The 15,297-nt window shown below is 41.6% G+C and overlaps 1 protein-coding gene across 1 annotated transcript in view; it reads right to left on the bottom strand.

Annotated features, from left to right (window-relative positions):
- Nucleotides 1–4,422, bottom strand: part of slc6a9 (solute carrier family 6 member 9) — a 67,825-nt gene extending 63,403 nt beyond the window's left edge. The window contains exon 1 of the mRNA XM_036554322.1: nt 4,352–4,422. The gene's annotated coding sequence lies outside the window, so the exon portion shown is untranslated. The remainder of the gene's footprint in view (nt 1–4,351) is intronic.
- Nucleotides 4,423–15,297: the final 10,875 nt, after the last annotated feature.

Here is a 15,297-nt window from a genome sequence, read left to right on the forward strand (position 1 = left end):
CACACAAGCTTTTCTTTGTACAGGGGGTTAGACTACACTGCAATGTCTGTGCTAAGCCCTGCCAGAAGGCTGCCGCATGTGTGTTTCAAATTCAGTTAAAGACGATACCCTACTGGCGATGAAGGCTTATAACACTCAGCAACAGTACAGTACCCCTGGGATCCATGATACCATCCATCAGACAAAGACCATAACTGCACAAGCACACACAGCAAGACACCTCCTTTTGAGCTATACCAGTGCTGTGCTGCTGACATTCAGGCTTAAGGTTTCTGTCATCTTGCTTTTTTCATGAAAAAAAAGATCATAATACCAGTCCCTTCACCTATTAATAATGACAATTTCAGGTTCTGCTGAAATTTTGTATGTATTTTAAGTATTGTTTTGTGTGTTTTATTAGACATGGAAGAAGTACAGAAAGGCCAGAAAGAAAAACTAACTTAACTGGAGTAGATACAATGAGTTATGTTTGTAATTACCTCGCTATTTTTACTTTACTAACACTGTGCATTTCCCCAGATGGGCGATTAGCTCGTGCAACTGGTAAGTTTAAAAACATAGCAGCTAGCATTCATACTTGTCAGAACAAGATTTCACGGTTTACATTCTTTCCTTCAGTTGCATGTTAATATTTCACTCGCAACTTGAATTCAGGGCTGACCTGTAACTGAATGGTCACACTACCGCTAAACAAAGCCTCTTTAAGACTCAATTAGTTGCAGGTAGACATAGTGAGAAAACCACACATAGGCTGTCGCGCAGAGAGAGATGAAGCTAAAACTGAAATATGAAAATCTCCAGTAACCAAACTGTTACGTAACATGAATGATGAATGCTTTCAAATATAATTGAACACTAAATGTACGGTAAGATTTAAGCAGCGTTCTCAAATATACCGAAAAAAAAAACATCTTTCTAGGTTGCTAATGATGGGTAGTACTGGATTTTGACAGTAAACAAGCCTTTAAAACATGATTTAATGGCTTCATCATGGTATGTCTGTGCCAGTGCAGGCCTGTATGAATGAGACTGGGGTTGCCTTTATGAGGCCTGTCAGGGGTGATATACGACTGTTCATAATCAGCCTTTCAAAAATACCTGGGATATCAAACAAAGGGACAACAGTGTGGCATAGCGGTAAGGAACAGAACTCGCAACTAGCAAGTTGGTACTTCAAGTCCCCTCTCGGGCACTGCTGTTGTATCCTTGGGCAACTTACTTAACCCACAATTGCCGCAGTAAATATCCAGCTCTAAAAAGTGGAAAAAATTATAACTCACTGTATGTAAGTTGCTCTGGATAAGAGCATCTGCTAAACGACAATAATGTAATGTGATGTACTCCAATATGGTCATCAGGAATGTTCAATATGCGAATCAACATTTGGCAAATCATGCCTCTGTTTACTGCAGAAAGAGCAGCGACTGGACTGAACTTACTCCTGTTGTTTAGCAGTTAGCCGGCGGATATACGTTTTCTACATGTTTCACTGCAGTCCTCCAGGGATGCAGTTCACCTAGTTCTAGTAGTTCATGGATTCCCAATCTTTTGAAAAATGTTACATGCCTTTCTGAGGAAAGGCTACATATTAAGTCCTCGAATGGTGGTGTACTGTCACTGGCTGGCACAAAACACACTAATATGAGTATAAAATGCGTATTTAAAAAATTATATCTATATCAACAAGTCGTCGTTTATCAGTTAAGAAGAAAAACACATGCCATAATTACATAAAGGTCTTAAAAGGCTGGAGAATATTACAGCAGGACAGTGCATTTATGACAGGGTAATATCTGTTTCAAAAGGCATTGCATAAGATGAAATGTATTACGGACACCTCAGAGGCATGGAAAAACCACTTCAGCGGACTCTATTCCATGTCATCATTGCCAAACTGTTGGAGACTTTCAGATTCAAATTTAGTCACTGCCACTAATTTCTCTTTTGCTTACACTGGAAGTTATGTGTTTGGGGGGTGAACACAGGGCCCCTGAGAATGGGAGTGTGCGTGAGGCCCTGCTGTGGTTGGTGGAAATGGGCGTGTGCATGTGTGCGTGCGTGTGTGTGTGTGTGTGTGCGCACGTGGAGGGTGGGCTACTGTTACCCAAGTCTGGTGGAGTCATGTTGACTCAGTCATGATTGTAACACAGAGCGCATAACAGTCAGAGGCAGCCTTGTGGTCATCCACCATTAGGTGGTCGAAATCTCTGACCTTGGGGTGAAAAAAAAAAAACTGGACTCTCTTCATCAGGAGGATCTCCACCTTTTTATTAAACGATAACGAAAAAGAACGGCATGTGTGCAGCACATTCTAACAATGCCAAATTACTTTACAGTGGAGGGGTGGCTCACGTCAAGCCCTTCAAATGTGGAGGATACATGTGGTTGTTGCAGGCGATTTGCACCTGAATGCACAGGTGGGGCAGGGAGGCAGGGACTCGTTTGAAAAAAAAAAAAGAACAGAACATTTTGCTGTGGTTATCAGCTGCATTTATTTTTAACAGCACTGCATCCTTAGTCAGGAGTTCAAGACACTCGCTGGAATACACAGTTGTATTCTTAAGCCAAATATTCTGAATTCTGAATATTTGAATATTTGGAATTTTGAATTTTGTTGATCAAGTAAACAACACACTGGTGTAAATGTGGGTTGCAAATGTGTTATATGTATAAGACCACCTCTTAAGCTCCCCTGTGTCCGGTTAACTCTAGGTAGCAAGACAGGTTCAAATAAATAAAAAAAAAAAAAAAAATGACAACGCCAAACTGGGCAAGCACAGTGCCTTCTGGGAAAAATGGAATGGGTCAGAAATACACACAGTAGGTCATGAGAGGAACGGACCAGCAGAGACAAGGGAGAAAAAGACAAGAGGCAGAGCAAGAGTTTGAAAACAGATGGTTTACAAACACAGAAGTCCTGTTATTATGCAAGGAACTACTACAGCCTTCAGATAACAGTTCTTCTTAACATCATCATTTCACTACACATATAAACAGTCAAGAGCATTTTAAAAACCTAAGCTTACATCACACTGCAATTTACAGTGACACTGTGATTTTGGAGGTCATGTTGTCATGTGCCAAAACGTGACAACATGCAAAAAGCTCAGAAAGTACGGCCTTTAAACTAACAAACAAGCATAACGCAACATAATTTCAGTCAAGAATCCAGAGGCTCGTTACACATGCAGAAACGGCAAAGTTAAAAACAATATCCTTTCCACTTGTAAATTCTGATATAAAATCACTAGTTAAACTAATCTGAAAACCAAATACTAAACAATGTATATCTTAAATGTATAAAAAGTCAATCACATATACAGTAACAGTGGTTAAAGCGCATTTCAAAGCTCCTGGCGGATAATGGTACACCTAAGTTTTAATGTATCTTCCATAATGGAGGTCAGGTGGTGGGGACCAGTTCTTCATCAATGCAATAACAACTGTCAAAATATACACATACCATAAAATGCATTGGTTATTAGCGACAAATAATAAAATATGAATATTTACATATCATTGGATAAATGGGGATAAGTTGTGAAAAACACTGGAAAACATTCCAGACTGTACTGGGCTGTACCCATCAGTACCCATCTCTTCGGTAACGGCGACGGACACCAGAGGCAGCTATTGCCACGTGTTTCGTCTGCGCACAACTCTTGGTGCGCCCCCGGTTCACCGAGTGCGCCTGAAACAACTGCAGCTAGACTACAGACTATGGCAACAAAACACATACGAGTGCTAAAGTATCTGGATATATCTAAATGTGCAGTGGCACTGGCTAGAACCATTAGGATTTCGTAAAAAAAAAAAAAAACTCGCCAGTAAGCATTTTAACGTGGCGATACATCAACACACCCGCCCCTACCTATCCAGTTTATTAAACAGCCAGGCGGATTGCATCAGATGGCTACCGAAACGCGTCCAGGTAGGCAGGAATCCCGCGCTTCCAAAATTCTTACATTTTACACATTCAAAACCTACACCATGATATAGCTATCCAGATGAACTGACACAGAGTTATAGCAATGGTGGTCTAGCTAATGTATACATTTTAAACTAATTACAGTACTTTTAATAAATGTCGTTAGCTAGTACAGTAAACACAAATCACACCACATAAGTTACTAGCAGTATAAACTCCCTAACTAGGTAGACATTGCCATTAGTTATCAATTAATCTCATTAGTTTAGTCTAGCTAGCTACTCTTCCTCATGTTTGCATTCAGTTAACGAGGAACGGCTAGAATTATAAATCGTATAGTTACATTACGCTTAACAATGTCAACAGAACGTACAATAATAAGTCAATCAGAAAAATAAATTTAGTTTAAGTGGGTAAACTTACCACACTGTGTTCGTCTGTCTGCTACAGATGCTTGGCAACGAGGAGGTTTTACCAGTTGCATCACCTAAGAGCTTCTGTCTTTATGGACGCCCAGCTAAGCTAGCTCCTCCTTTCTTCAACTTAGAAAAAAAGCGTCCAAGTTTAGGAGCAGGCCCCGCCTCCTGGTGAAATCTCTCCCGTAGCAGCTGTTCAAGCGCCAAGATCGTAGCATGTGCTTTCAGTGCTCTGAGCCTTACATTAATTAAGCATATGCGTACACAACGTTCTCCGCGCTAATTAAGGCAGAACTCAGGCGGTTGTGTGCGTTTTATGACTCTCGTGCAAAACCCCACCCCGCCGAAAAACAGGTAACGTGTCCCGATTGCCCGAATAAACGTCGCTTCACATGTGAATGTGTGCTCCAGCCCGATTCATACCCTTGTTGAAAATAATGTGAGCATCGCTGCGAATATCATAGGTTCCGTTACAAAAACAGAGCTGTTAAGATAGACGTCGCGATTGCGAGGGGCTTATTCCCAGAAGGTATGAGAAATATAATGATTTTGATCAAGAAATAAGGTACTGTATCCAAGCAACGACTGGGCTTGCCGGTTCGGTGTCAGAACAAAACGGCTGTTACATCGCCAAAAGCCAGTGTGTGATAACAGTTTTGACAGGTATTTGAACCATTATGAAATACGGTTATCAGTCATTTTAACTGCAAATAGCTCTCTCATAAATACCGAACCTGCAAAATTATAATCTCTGAATATGGCTAGCAACATAAAAAATCTTTACCTTTTCACACACGGGTTGCACAAAGAGGCTGAAAAAATTGTGGGTGTTCCTTCTGTACGTCACGTCTGCGTAGGGTTTCGAGAAAGGTGAATTCTGCTCCCAGTAAGATTGCAGCGTTTTGTGACAAAAACCCCAACAACTGATCCTAGATCAGTTGCTTCTTTGTTTATATAATAATGTCAGTTGAAGTATTGCTGGGTAAGATGATCCTGGACTGCCGTAGCATAGGCTATTATTTTTGTCTGACCGCAGCGAGATTGGTAAACAGGATATGATAAGTGAGCTGAGCGCCAACACCGATGGCTACTGATTTTATGGGTTGACATGGGGGGGTGTTGAACAAACTTACTGCAATTAGACGCACTGTGAGAATATCCTTTTAAACTATACGTTTCCGCAAGCAGAGAATGCAGCATGCATCGAAGCTTGCCTTAATATCCTTGTTCATTGTCAATAATTAGCCTATATTTCAGATAATCAACTCTATTCATATATGTCAGGGGTTAATGACTTTTCACTAGGTCTGAAAAAGTAATAAAACTGAACAACGTGACACAATTCATTAGAGCTTACTTTTAAATACGTTGCTATATTAGATATGTAAAGCCGGCGTCCAAGGCCATGTATTTGTATTTACTTTTCTGCCGATTTCAGCGACGTCTTGCAGGCTACTTGGGCAGCCTTGTCGTAAAGGAGATGAATATGATTAGATCGTATAGCTGAAATGTAATTCGTGTGTGTATGAATTACACATTGATTGTACGCACTAACATAAGGGTACAGACCCATATCTTTTGATAACTGAAACACTCGCCCTTTAATGTATACAGCAGTCTGTGTGCAATTCTTTACAAACCTTTTCAACAACCAACACAACATTGCATGTACGTCTATGCAACTTGGTTCCAAGTCAACTTCCGGCGCGCCATTTTTAAACTGGGCTAGGAAGAGTGGTAGGCGATACAGCTAATAGCGAAACAAGTTCATACTCATTAACCTTACCCAAAGCAGAACAAACGAAATGAAACATCGAATCATCGAAACTCATCGCCACCAGATAAAATTTGAACAAAGCTGAACAGAGTCTTCAGATTTTCTGGTGAAAGATTTAGCTCAATTTTACGTGAGTAACCTTCTCCGATGTGTAATTTACACCTGGCAGAAACACACCTCTGGGAAATGAATGAATGAATAAATAAAGTTGCTTGCGCGCACAAACTCATTTCAAAATTACTCGTGTTACTTATTTTATTTTTTCTTTAAAAAGTGACAAAACAATAAAGTTATGGCAGTACTCACGCCATCTTCTCCCAGTTGCCACTGGGATGAACGCTGAACGAGGGGAGGTCTCATATCGGGATCCACCTTCAGCCTATCACTGCCCAAATCTTCCTGTCAATCACACTGACTCCATGGGGTAAAACTCTGCCTTTTCCGAGAGAAAACGCAGTTCCAAGTAACTGCCAAAATAAAGGAAACACCAGCATAAATGTCTTAATACTAGAGGCCGTCAGAAACTGCCAGAACAGCTTCAGCCTTGGTATAGATTCTGCAAGTATCTGGAACTTTACTGGAGGGAATAGAGTCACCATTCTTCCATGAGAAATTCCATCTTTTTTTTTGATGGCGGTAGAAACGCTGGTCCAGAATATTTCATAAATGTACAGCTGGGATGAGATCTGGTGACTGTCACGGCCATGACATATGGTTTTGCTTTCATGCTCATCAAACCATTCAGTGACCACTCATGCCCTGTGAAAGGGGACATTGTCATCCTGAAAGAGATCATTCCCACCAGAACAGAAATGCTTCACCATAGGATGAGGGTAGTCACTCAAAATGGCTTTGTACTATTGGCATTTTCATGGTCTTCAAAGGGGTTGAGTTGACATAACCTGTTCCAGGAGAATGCAACCGACACGATAACACAGCCAACAGATCCCTTGACCAATGGGAAACAAGCACTCGGGCATGTAGGTATCTTTTGGAGGGTGCCAAACATGCTCTCGCCTAATTGCTGAGAATAGGGTGAAGGATGACTCATTTGTCCGTATAACTTTTTCCAATGCCCAGTAGACTGCCTCTGTTCTTCGCACCATTTTACTCGCAAAGGTGTATTTTTAGGTTTAAATTAGGAATTTATGTACGGCAACCCAACTATAGTATCCCTCTGTGAGCTTCTCCCTGGACTGTTCTTGATGAAGCTGCCTGCTCATGACCTATAATCAATATTTGCAGTCAGCTTATTCAGAGTTGCTTCTCTGCTTGCCTTGCATCTCGATCCAATTCACGGTCGTAACTACCAATTTATAAATATAAGGAGCTAGCTATAAAACCTGGCGGGTCGTTACACCTGTAACTTTGCCTAAGTCAGTCGACCTCCACAAAAATGAGTCCTTAAGACGCAACACGTATTGCAATTGTGTGTAAGTACATTAAAAAACAATCATTAACAGAGGGGCACTTTTCTGTCACCACCCGGGTGAGACGCTGTTGCGGTCCATTTTGAGATCCGTTAGTTAAGAAGCACTGCTTTGGAGCAATACATGAAAAAACGGTTGAAAAAAAAAGTCATCCCCGATTTCTGTGACTCTCACGTCTCTCATACGAGCCACAAAGTAGTTTGTAAAAATGTATCTAATGTCAGACACGCATCACGCTGCGCTTCTTCTTTGGGAAAACGACACAGATGGATTTCGGCAATCAAATTTGTTCCACGTCGTCGGGAACGATGCACCACTGTGCAACAAAGTGTTGATTTCGACATCTTGTAACACACAAATGCTAGCTATTGGGCTTATAGCTAGCAAGTAACTTCGTTAACTCAGACATCTTCTACTGTTGTTCACGATTGCAATCGGAAGTTTTTAAAGGCCATTGACGTCACGTTAGTAGCTCTCGAAGGTCCAAAAAAGGTCTTATTGATTGTTACCAATACAGAACTCATTTCACGTCGTAGCTACCTTGCTAAATAACACCGTGATTGTTTTCAATGAACGGAGAGCTAGCTACTAATGTAACCCGCAAGGTGTCTATTGATTACTGAAAACTGTTGTAAAACTGTATATACTACTGCAAGCGAAGTGGGGTTATCGAGTAGGCTATCCCATTTTATTTGACGCTGATATGCCATTGTCCATACATGTAGCTCCGTGCTAGGCATGGGATGTGGATGTTCAGATTCTGTTAATGGCTGGGTACCCCAACACCATGACTGCTCCTTACTCTTATGAAAGGTCCCGGAAGACGGTGGAAAGGTCTTCACGGGTGAAAAGGCAGACATTGCCAGAAAAGGGGTACGAGGAGGACTGCTGTTGCCGGGACAGGGGTGTGAATTAATAAATCAATATGGGAAAATAATTGGGAACCATGTCCATGCGTGATTGTGAATCAACCACACTATGTTTTACCAACATACAGTATGGTTAGCTAAGAAGGTATAAATGGATGTAAGGCCCTAAATTTTGCAGCGACTGACTGTGGAGTCGTGTTGTCACTGGGCGATTGTAACGTCTAGAATAGATGATGATGTTGTGTACTGCAATTGTCTGCGTCAGTGTTGTCCGTTGTGAAATTCCACTTGAGGAATATGCACTGCTTCTTAAAGTGTTGTTTTCAGTGCAGCCAATATTATAAAGCCATGTTATTATTAATGGCAAAAAGAGAACAGGGAGTTCTTTTGTTTTAACGTCCTTAAAACAAAAGAACTTATCATGGACTTCAGGAAACACAGACAAGTCCACACACCTCTCCTCATCAATGGAGAACGTGTGGAAACTGTCACCACCTTCAGGTTTCTGGGCACCCATATCTCTGCAGATCTCTCCTGGACATCCAACATCAAGGCCTTAGTGGAGAAGGCTCAGCAGCGGCTGCACTTCCTGCGTGTCCTCAGGAAGAACAACCTGGACAAGAAGCTGCTGCTGGCCTTCTATCACTCCTCTGTGGAGAGCATATTAACATACTCTCTGGGGGTGTGGTATGCAGGCTCCACAGCTGAGGACAGGAAGGCTGTGCGGAGGGTTATTAACACCGCCCAAAAAATTATCGGCTGCCCTCTGCCCTCCCTGGACGACATATCCAGATCCCGCTGCCTCAGTAAAATTAAGGCCATCACAGGAGACCCCTCACATCCCGCCTATCACCTGTTTGACCTGTTGCCCTCCGGACGGCGCTTCAGGTCAATCAAGTCCCACACCACCAGACTAACCAATAGCTTCTTCCCCTGGGCCATACGGACTGCTAACAAACACTGACACCCCCCCCCCCCCCAACCCTCTACCTCAATACAACTGTGCAATTCCACTGTGCGCTTTAAGTAGCACAAGTTTTTCTTTATATTTCTTTTTATTTACAATGTGTCTTCTTTTTAAATTTGTATTTTATTGTATATTTTGTATATTTTTTTCTATGTCGTCTGCCTTATTTGTATTGTGTTTATATAAATGTTCCACAGTTCGCTGTTGTTGCAGACCACCCACAATTTCGTTGTACCCCCACCGTGCAGTGACAATAAAGTCTATTCTGATTCTGATTCTCTGATTCTGAACATCAAACACTGCTGTGAATGTTAGCTTTCGAGCATGAACAAATTTCAAAAGCATGTCACTTTATAACATACAGAATGTAATAACATAGCTCTCTAAAACCATCCAAAATGAACTTTTATCACATTTATTTTTGAATGCTGATGATTTAGTATTCTGTTTTACTGGAAAATTCTAGAAGCCTAACATTTTGTTTCTCTGTTTTGCAACAATATTATATGCTCGGAGAAACTGTAACAACACCAAGGGATTCTGGGGTGAAATTTGTTCAAAGGCCCCTTGTAAAGTGTAATAAAACTGGTGTCAACATTGGGGTCAAGCAATCTAGCTGAAAGTAGGGCAGAGCTGTCGAAAGATATGAAGCAATTTGAAATCTTGCAAGACTAATTCCAAGAAAACGGAAATGTGCTGTGTTGAATAATTTCTTAATTCTTTAGAATCCTGCAAAATTGCAGAACAATCAAATTTATTTTAAAAATAAAAATGGGTTGGACTTGCAGTAAATCCGACAAAATGCTGACTTAGCTATAACTTTCAGGAAGTAAAATGACTAATGACCTAACAATAGCTAATAATTCTAATAGTTTATTTCCTGCAAGTTATAGCTAGAATATGCAAGTATATTTGTTCTGTAGGTGGAAGAATTTTAAGGGTTTCATTTATCGTTTCATAATTTTCTTATGATTTAATGGTTGATTTCATTATGTGAGATTACATGTCTGTTATCAGAAACTTCTCTTCTCATTATGTTGTCTGCACTTTGTATTAATCCCTTTATCCCTTTATATGTTTAACTTTCAGACTTTGAAATGGCACAAATGTGTGCATTGAATAGTCCAAGTATACATATGTATTGCCTGTGTTATGCAGGAATATGATTTATTTGTTTAAAATATAAAATACTTGAATATGTATTGCAGAAAAAAAAACTTAGTTCTTAAAAAGTTTTGTTGCCATTGTCAGTTAAATTATTAAGTTACAAAAGTATAACTACTTGATAATGTGAAAAATGTCCTGTTCCTGTCATCGGTAACATAACAAGTTCTTTGATAGTGTAACAATTCCATCTTGCATTATTTAATAATTCATTATATTCTATTGTTTTATCATGCTTATCAAAAGCCTAACAAGAATGAGCTCAGAGCTCATTGCTCAGTTGATCCACAAGCAAACTGAAAGCAGATATTTGAAGGTAAACCAGAGAAGTGAAAATCCAAGAGAATGTGTGACTGGTTCATCTCTTACAGCCATTGGGGCTACAGAGCATCCAACCAGACCCAGCCTTGATTTCCATACAGCTGCAACAGCATGGCCTTCCTGTAAACTACATTACATTATTGGCAGTTAGCAGACACTCTTATCCAGAGTGACTTACATCAAGTATGGGTTCTTACAATGTTATCCATTTATACAGCTGGATATTTACTGAGGCAATTGTGGGCTAAGCACCTTGCCCAAGGGTCCAGCAGCGGTGCGCCTGTCGGGAATCAAACCTGCAACCTTTCAGTTACGAGTCCTACTCCTTAACCACTATGCTACACTGCCATCCCGCCCCATAAATGATGCCACAGATTGGAACTGGATATAAAGCTGTCAGGACTGCGGCTCATTAGCCGGGTTTGTTTTTGTTTTTGTTTTCCCTGTCCATGTGCTTTTGTTTTTCCCTGTGTTCCAGCCCTGCCCTGCTCTCTGCCCTGTCTCCGCCCACCTGGTCACCTGACTGGCTCCACCTGCCTACCTGCACACCTGAACCCCATCTCCTCATCAGCCTTGCCCTATACATTCCCCGTTTGTTTCATGTCTCGTCGCTAGTTTGTCTCAGTTCGTCTGTGTTTGTCCTGTCCTGTCCTGTCCTGTCCTGTCCTGTCCTGTCCTGTCCTGCCCTGCCCTGCCCTGCCCTGCCCTTCCCTGCCCTGCCCTGCCCTGCCCTGCCCTGCCCTGCCCGTCCACCTGCCTGTTTTGCTGATCTCTTGCCTGTTTTCTTGACCTTGTTTTTGGATCCGGTTTTTTGGTATTGTTTGCTGTGCTTTCCTGGTTTTCTGACTTTCGCCTGTTTTTACTACGCTTTTTGGATTCCCATTTTGGCCTAATAAACTACACGCTTTGTGCACCCTATCCCGCTATCTGCGCCTGAGTCCCTGCCTGAGCCCTGACAAAAACTAAGGCATGGCTCTTGCACTGGCAGATGTGTGTAACATCTTGAGTATTCAGCAGTGTAGCGGAGTAGAGCAGGAGTAGGCTCGATAGCAACGGCAGCAGAATTGGCCGGCACAGTTACGGTAAACTGGGGGGACATCAAAAGGTGCTGTTGAGGAAGGTGGGATGTTCTGAAAGCCAGTGACCAACACATATAAACAGACCCAGGAGATTTAGTGTCAGTACTCTGCCTCCCTAGCTGTGGTGTTTTTTTTTTCCCTGTCCATGTGCTTTTGTTTGTTTCTCCTTGTGTTCCCTCCCTGCCCTGCTCTCCACCCTGTCTCCGCCCTCCTGATCAGTTCCACCTGCCTGCCCGCACACCTGTTTCCAGTCCCCTCATCAGTCCAGCCCTATTTCTACCCTGCTTGTTTCTGTCTTGTTTGCTAGTTTGTCTAGTTTGTCTGTTTTCGCCTGTTTCGTCCCCACGGGTTTCTCTCTGTCTGACAGTTCCCGAATTTGACCCTGCCTGCGCTTCGACTTCGTTTTTGCCTGCCGCTTTGTCCTGTTGCCTGATTGCCTGCCTACCTGGTTCCTGACCCTGCCTGTGTCTATTTTCTGCCCCTGATTCTGCCCTTGGACTGCCTTCCTGGTATCGACCCTGCCCGTTTTTGATTTTGCTTGTGTCTTGCGTTTCAATAAACCCGCCTGGAACCTGAAGCTCCCGTGGCCTGCCACTGAGTCCTTGTCGGAGTCGTTACATTTAGTAACAACTCTTCAAAACTCCAATGCAACTGTTTTAAGATAGTTTTGAATATTGCAAGCCTTTCTAAATTTGCTATCAATATGCAATATTTATTAATGCTATCCTTGATCTCTAGTCTCTGTTCTTGTCCAGGCCTGTTGGAGTTATGCTGACTCAGTCATAATTGTAACACAGAGCAGATGGCCAAAACCTCTGTCCTGAGGTGTGAAAAAATCAAGCTTTCTTCCTCATTGGAAACATCCTTCCTTGTTAGAAATGAAAGTGAAAACTGCATATATGCAGCGTATTCTAACAATATCACAGCGATTCACAGTAAAGGGTGGTGGTGGGGAGGGAGGGTTAACTCACATCAACCACCACAGATGTGGAGAACCCGCCCGGTTGCTGCAGGCGATTTGCACCTCAATGCTCACCATACATTGAGGTGGAGAGGCAAGGGCTTTGCTTGTCCACTGAAACTGTGGGATGACTGGGTTGCCAGATTGGAAAACTGGACACTATAGCAGGTTATACTCCTACTCTTTGTAATGAGCACCAGCTCACTGTGATGACCACCATGAACAAGAGAAAAAGACTCAAAAGACAAATTTTAAAATAACATTAATTAGATTATTATGGAAGAGTCCAGACTTTTTTCAAAACCTGTACAAATCAAAGTTATACTATCCAGCGATAGACAGTTTCTTTGCCACAATGACAAATTCTAAACCCATTAACAAGGCTGGTGTTGTTCTTATAGTCTTCTTATGTCGTTATTGCACTTTTGGAGGTTACAGATGCGTTCAGATGTGTTGAGGATAACAAATATCTGAGCCACAATGGAATGACATCTGAATTTAACCATTCATGCACAGGCTTTACCTGGAAAGTGCTAACCAGGGCTGTTTTCCTCAGACTATGACCTAGGGTTTCATTGATTTGAATGCAAATTTTGTGGTTTACCTTGGTGTTGCTCACTCATTGCACAACATTATTGTCATTTGGCAGATGCTCTTATCCACAGCCTCTTATGCAGTTCACTCAATAAAGTGGCATGAAAAGTTGCATGAACACCGATAACCATACATGAACAAACATCAGTGCCAGACACAGTGCTGAGATCACAGATGTGTGCCTAAATTTATGTATAAGTGCAAAGCAATATTTAAAACTTAGATACTGGAACTCTATCCTTCCAAATATGATAACACATACTACACACATGCAAGTAAGCCTCCACATACCCAATTACATCAAACTCTGAAACACACTTCAACATATATAATTGCACATAAGAGAGACAAAAGATCACGCTTGGGTAGGTGGGTTGACACGTAGCCTGAAGAGGTGGCTCTTCAGTCAAGACGGCTGCAGGCAACGCACACTTCTGGAAGAACAAGAGGAAGTTGCCCGCTTGACAAATTTGAATGAAGAGGCCCTCACTGACATTGTCGGATTCCTGGAACGATTCAAGGAAGCCACCAAGGCCTTGAAGGCATTGACATCTCCGACCCTCCACTTGACTACTGTGTGGTGTGAGCGCATCAGACGCCACTTACAAGCTCCTTCAACTGATAGCATGACCATTTCTTCGCTGAGGGAAAAATGCCTCGATATTCCGCTGCCCAAATTCGATATTCATCTTTTACACAAACTGTCGATGCTCCTGCGTCCCGAACCGAAAAGTTTGAAGCTACTTGCTGACAACAGTGAAGCGACAAACATGCACAGCGAAATGTGACGTCTTGTGAAGATGATAACACCAGTTTCGTTGTATAGTTAGACAACATCACACCTGTAGGCCTATGCTAGCTAAATGCCAGATAGTCTAGATGCTGCCTAACTCATAGCTTCAGTAAAGCAAAATGTCATGATTTTTTCCTGGCCAACAACATTATCGTAGTCTATTCTTATTTCTCACTAGAGGAATGGGGTATTTTCTCAACATTGCTTAATTCGACTATTTTTTCTTTATATTTTGTCTAGAACTAAAGGATAAGCCTGGAAGTCCTGAGCAACTCCACCATCCCCCACCTGAAAAGAGGGTTAGAGGAGTATTGGCGGATACTTTATTAGATGTAGAAGACTCTAGTGATGAGCTCCCGCAGTCTGACTGACTGTAGATCAGTTTTTTGTTACTTTATATAATAACATCAGTTGAATTGTTGTTGAATAAGATGATCTTGCATTGATGTTGTAGCATCACGTATTACTTTTGACAGCAACGAGAGCGGGGAATATAGTGAGATAGTGATCTGAGTGGTAAGGCATGTATCTAATTGTTTTAGGCATGTATCTAATCGTTTTATGGGGTTCTCATTTGAAAACAGTCATCAACAACGACTGCAGCCAGATGCATTGTGTATCTAAAACATAATGTGAATTTTTAATAAAACTAGTTCCTTCTGCAATCACAAGTGTCACCAAAATCTATTTAAATTCTTTATTTTCAATATCTATTCCATATAATTAATGTAAGTCACTCAATTCAGGGGATAAATTGATATTCAGTTGATGCTATTTATACCTGGGTTTATGAAAGAAATGTACTTCTGCTTGTTATTGCATGGAACACATAGATTGTGGATGCTAACACAATTCCTTTGATTTCAAGTGAGGTATTAGGATAAAAAGACTTATCACTGGCAATAAACTATAAGTACACTTTGGACACAAATCTGCTAAAAAATGTCCCGTCAAGCATAATTAGTTAGCAGTGCATCCAAGCATCAATAGGGGCTAGG

Source organism: Megalops cyprinoides, chromosome 20, assembly GCF_013368585.1.
Source record: "Megalops cyprinoides isolate fMegCyp1 chromosome 20, fMegCyp1.pri, whole genome shotgun sequence".
Lineage (NCBI taxonomy): Eukaryota > Metazoa > Chordata > Actinopteri > Elopiformes > Megalopidae > Megalops > Megalops cyprinoides.